Genomic DNA, 6,144 nt, shown 5'->3' on the forward strand with positions numbered 1-6,144 from the left:
AATTCAAAGGGAGAGAGACGGAGGAGAAAGCTCTTCTTTAGAGAAGAATACCAACTAATAAATACAGAAGAAATTATAGAAAGAGAAAATCATCACTCCGGACCACCAGTTTCAGGAAAAAGTTATCAACAGATGCTAGACATTTGAAGACCGTCACACAGTTCCAAAGCGTCAGCCTACAGACTTCTTACTGAAGAGAAAAAGAGACCTTCACTGGGAGAAGTCACCCTTCACCAAGCAAGCAAACTGAACAGCATCAGGGATGGTACAGGCCATGTCACGTGCTCCCCATGTGATGCACAGAGGTCACAAAGGTATTATTCTCGCTAAAGTTGTGACTCTATTCATGGAACAATCAGACAAATCCACACTGAGGGACATTCTGCAAAACAACCGCTGAGTCTCTTCTAAAATATAAATTTCAGGAAAGAATAAGAAAAAGGCTAATGAACTATTCTAGATTAAAAAGAAAGGTATGGCACTGCAAGCAATGTGATCCTCACTTGAAACCTGGATTTTTAAAAAAAAAGCTATTGAGAACCATTATTGGCATAATTGGGAAAATTCGACTTTATTATGTTAGTAGTACAACAATGTATAATTTTCTGATATTCATAATTGCATCTGGTTATGCAGAAATGGCCTTGATTTTAGGAGATGTATGCTAAAGTATTTAGGAGTGAAATAGCATGTATCTGCATGTAGCTCAAATGGTTAAGAAAACAAAAACAAGAACAAGAAATGTACACTTTCCGGGACGCCTGGGCGGCTCAGTTGGTTAAGCGGCTGCCTTGGTCTTGGATTGTCATCCCAGCATCCTGGGATCGAGTCCCACATCGGGCTCCTTGCTCCGCGGGGAGCCTGCTTCTCCCTCTGCTGCCACTCTGCCTGCCTGTGCGCGCTCTCGCTCTCTCTTTCTCTCTGGCAGATAAATAAAATCTTAAAAAAAAAGAAAAAAAGAAATGTACACTTTCCTGTAAGTTTTAAATTTTTCAAAATAAAAAGTTGGGGAGAGAAAAAAGCCCCCCAAAAAAGTTATTGATGTTGTCTACAAGTTGCCACTTGAATCAGTAGGCAGATATCATTATTTGTCTGATGTGTGTAAGGAAGGCATTTCAGGCTAATAGATAAGTAAGATAAATGCTCCCATAGGGCTCATAATGTAGGACTTGGACCAATATCTGCTGAATGAGGCAGAATATGATAAATATCATAAGCAAAGCAGTATTACTTAGCAGGCTAAATAAAATGAACTTTGGAGTCCAAAGAGGCTGAGTTTGTATCCTAGATGGGCCAGCTCTTAGGTCTTAGGCAAGCAACTTAACCTCTCTGTGACTCAGTCTCTACCTTTGCATAATAGAAATGAATAGTATCTACTACAAAGGATTGAGTGGATAAGAAATAAAATAATGTATCCATAGCATATAGATACCTGGCATGTGGGAGATGTTCATTAATTAATAACAGATGAAAAGGAATATGCTGTAAAAGTTTAAAAGCTGTACAAAGATTGGCTCTAATATACGTACCTGTGCATATATGTGTATATGTGTGTGTGTGTGCCTTGGTCAGCTATGGCGGCCATTAAAGGCTATTAAAAAGAGCACTTGAATGGGAATTTGGCAACACTCCTTCATTCAGCTTCTGTTATCCAAAGATCTTTCTTCTGAAAGGAGTTGACCCCACCAGCCCTAGGCGTACAGAGAGACTTCCTCAGGAAGGCGATGAAAGAAGGTGTTAAGGAAAACGGCTACCACCCAGGAAATCCTTCCTTTGCTTCATGTCTCTCCGGCCCTGTCAACTTAGCTGGATCCAGGTTCATGCTCAATGCCCATACCAAGACCCTGGCCTCAACCACCTTGAAACTACAGCCAGTTCTCTTCCCCCCATTGCACTTGGGATCTAAAGCCTTGGGAACTCCAAATCCTAGTAACATGGCGTTCTTCTCCATAAAGTCTTTAGAAATGGGATTTTAGAGCAGGAAAGGGATTTTAGACTCCTTCATGGGTGAGACATTTGCTAAGTACTCGTTATGTGCAGGGCACCATGCTTAGCGCTGATGTAGGAGGAAACAGCCCTACATGTCAGTGCTGTCTGGGTTCAGAGGCCCACGTCAACTCGAGGGTGAGCAGTTTCCCAGTACAGGTCACCTGCTCTAGTCAAGACAGCCTGCTGATCTGCCTCCTTTACCTTTTTGAGAGAAAAATCTCAGAACTTTAGTATAATTTTACACTCAGAAATGAAAAACAACTGAAGAGCAGAGGCCCCACCATGAAGATTTGGTAATTCAATTACGCTAAATGTAAAAAAGATTCTGAAGCCAGTGGTATTATTTAATTCTTTTCATTAAAGCAAAAGGGCTCACTTGTTTGTCTTCAGGGACTCTAAAAGGCTGATGAGGAGTGAGGGTCCCCCAGTCACTGAGCAACTAAAGGCATCTTTGAAGAGGAAGAGGTACAAACCATGTCCCTTGGCCTTCTACAGGGAGGCTGCAGGGCACAGAGGGAGCCAGTGGTGAAAGCCCCTCAGTATGCTGGGGGTGGAGACTAAAGGCTGCTCCAAGGAACGGGTATCTCAGAATGGCTCAGGTGGACGACAGGAGAATGGCTTCTAGCACAGAGGGACAGAGTGATCAAAGATGTCAGTATACCATACCCCAAAATTCCGTGTGCAAAGACTTCTCTTAAACAGCTTGAGTGATTTAGAATAGTAAAAATTTTAAAACAAACTAAATGATCAACATTTAGAGGATTCATTAAATAAACTATGATATACCCATGTTCCGGATTATGGTACAGCCAAATGTTCTGATTAGCATTTGATGATCTAAGGGAAAGGTTCAGTGAAAACCAGAGAAGAGGAAGCAAAAGTAAATGCAAACTGTGTGTGTGTGTGTATGTGTGTGTGTGTTGTAATTTTACTTTAAGAAGAAGCAGTGGAGGGACACCTGGGTGGCTCAGTCAGGTAAGCCTCTGTTTTCGGCTCAGATCATGATCCTGGGATGGAGCCCCATGTCAGACTCCTTGCTCAGCAGGGGAGTCTGCTTCTCCCTCTCTTTCTGCCTATCCCCCTGCTTGTGCACTCTATCTAAAGTAAATACTTTTTAAATTTTTTTTTTAAGATTTAATCTATTTGTCAGAGGGAGAAAGAACGCAAGAACCAGAGGGAGAGGAAGGCTCCCAGCTGAGCAAGGAACCCAGTGAAGGACTCAAACCCAGGACCCAGTAAATAAAATCTTTAAAAGAAGAAGCAACGGAATGCTAACTGTAAACATCAGTGCTGGAGAGGCAGGCGGCGTGACTGACTAGAGGAGATACACATGGGGACGTGTAGGCATTAGTGATGGCTAGTTCTGGAGCTGGTGATAGATTAATTATATTGTATATTAAACAGATAAATGCTATATATATGTGTGCATCTGTACCTGCATAGAAAGAAATTGGGAGAATTTACCAAAATTTTGATAGTGATTGTCTGCGGGGTTATAGTATATGTGACTTTTTATTTTCTTCTTTACACTTTTCTGTATTTCACAAAATTTTTAAATTTGGAAACATGTTTTCAGTTATAATTAGAAAGCTTAAGGTCAGTCTCATAAAGTGGGGAAGTACTGAGGTTTACAAGAAAAGAATTAGTGTTCCATGGGGAATTTCCACCAAAAATTGGGAAACGCCTCTGGAAGGGAGTACCTGGAACGTCAGCGTGGGCCTTCTGAGCGCCCACTTCACTTGACCACAAGAGGGCGCAAGGAACCAGAGTAAAAGCGAAGCTAAACCTGCCCGCGCACCTGGGCTTGGGTTTGTGAGTCGGACGAGGAACCCTGCCCTCCTCTGGCCCCCGGGCCTTCATCCAAATTCTTCACAAGGCTTGAGCGCAGGTATGAATCCTACAGGATTGGATGGTGTGTCTCAGGGCTGCCCCACCAAAGCCAGGGGTTCCGTTGATTGTCAAAAGGACACCCTTAAGTCTTCGTGAGTTTTCTGAGGAAATGGGCTTTGTCAGTGTACCCCATGTAGAGTAGGGTGCAGCTGGACCCTCACAACCGGCAAGGTTTCTAATCTCAACCGCTATATTCACACTCCCAGAAAACATAACCTAGGGTAGAGGTGACATAGTCCTACAGTTGTAGGTAACCCAAATACAGCAATAGGCTGTGTTCTCTGTGATTTTCTTTTTCTTTCTTTCTTTCTTTCTTTCTAAGATTTTATTTGACAGACAGAAATGAGAAGCAGGCTCCCCGCTGAGCAGAGAGCCCGATGCGGGGCTCTCTGCTCAGCGGGGAGCGGGGCTCGATCCCAGGACCCCGAGATCATGACCTGAGCCTAAGGCAGAGGCTTAACCCCCTGAGCCACCCAGGCACCCCAGTGTGATTTTATTTCTTAGTGAATATGCAGCTGCATTCAAGTGATTTGGTGTTTGGGGGCTTCTGGTAGCAAGCAGTGTAGTGTGGTGTAGAGGAAAAAATAAACTTTGGGACCAGAAACCTGTTGTTCAAATTCTACCATCTGTCCACAATTCACTAGCTGTGAGGCTGGGGCAAATTACTTCAACTCTCTAAACCTCAATGTCTTCATTTTTAAAATGGGAACCGTGAGAAGTAAACTTCTGGTCAAATGGGGCCTACCGTGGCTCAGTGGGTTAAGCCTCTGCCTTCGGCTCAGGTCAGGATCCCAGGGTCCTGGGATCGAGCCCTGCATCGGGCTTTCTGCTCAGCAGGGAGTCTGCTTCCCCCCCCCCCCGCCTGCCTCTCGCCTACTTGTGATCTCTTTGTCAAATAAATAAATAAAATCTTAAAAAAAAAAAAATGGGGCCTACCCAGAGGGTTCTAGGCACAGATAGCTTTCTTTGGGCAAAGCTGTGAGGAGGCTTGGGCCACCTCCAGGGGACATCCAAGGCAGGATCCTGGCCAGAGAAGGCTGCATCACACCCTGAGTCAGATATACCACAACACCCGGGCACATGGAGTAACCAGACGAAGAATTCCCCTAGAAGGGTGACTCTTGGGGGGACGGATACTAGAGCTAGGCGGGCCCCCTGGAGAACACACCAGGGAAACTCAAAGCAAGTGGCTTCCCCTCTCCACAAGGGGATTCCAGAGCTCATGTGTGCAGAGCTCATGGGTAGGCATTCTTTTATTTTCTAGTGTCACTAAAGAAATAATCAACATCCAACCCTGTGTAAGTTTAAGTACGGTGTGATGATTTGATACACGTGCATATGGCAAATGTTTACCACAATCAGGTTAGCACATCCTTTACCTCACATAATTTCCATGCTGCTGCTGTTATGGTGAGGACATTACAGCACTCCATGTACATGGCACAGTATTGTTAGCTATAAATTAGTGATAGCCATTCATTTTTTAAAATGTGCTTCTTCGGAATTGGACTCCAGGTAGGTTTGGGGTCTCCTCTTGCAGTGGGAGTCACCCCCTCCTTTTTTTTTTTTAATATATTTTTTAAAATATTATTTATTTATTTATTTGACAGAGAGAGATCACAAATAGGCAGAGAGGCAGGCAGAGAGAGAGAGGAGGAAGCAGGCTCCCTGCGGGACTCTATCCCAGGACCCTGAGATCATGACCCGAGCCGAAGGCAGCGGCTCAACCCACTGAGCCACCCAGGCGCCCTCACCCCCTCCTTTTGAGGGAAGAGAATCGGACCCGGTTTGGTCAGCATCTTAGGGTCTTGATCCAAAGATGGCAGAACCTGGTTTGTCCTGAGAAGAGGTTGTAGGCAACCGAAAGGGCAAAAGGGCTCAAGAAGTCAGCTGTAAACTACCCTAGAAACGTAAATATCATTCAGTTAAAAATTTTTTTTTGTTTTACACATTCTCAGTAGGCAGCAGCTGGGGAACGTGGTGGCATGGATGAAAGGACGTGGCCCCCACAGGGCCAGAGCGACACTGCCACAGGTCACCCAATTACGTACACGTCCTCTTACTCGCTGACTCCTTCACTGACCCGGGAAGGGCCATGTTACCTTTTCCAACTGATATACATTGAGACAGGGTCAGCTTTTTCATTTTTTCTGGGCTTTTCATAGTAGTGTCTGTTGTCGCACTCGCCTGCTCCCCTCCCCTCCCCTCCCCTCCCACCCCATTTTGTGCAACATGGTCTGTCGGCGATGACAGGGCATGGAGGAA

Source organism: Neovison vison, chromosome 11 (genome assembly GCF_020171115.1).
Source record: "Neovison vison isolate M4711 chromosome 11, ASM_NN_V1, whole genome shotgun sequence".
Lineage (NCBI taxonomy): Eukaryota > Metazoa > Chordata > Mammalia > Carnivora > Mustelidae > Neogale > Neogale vison.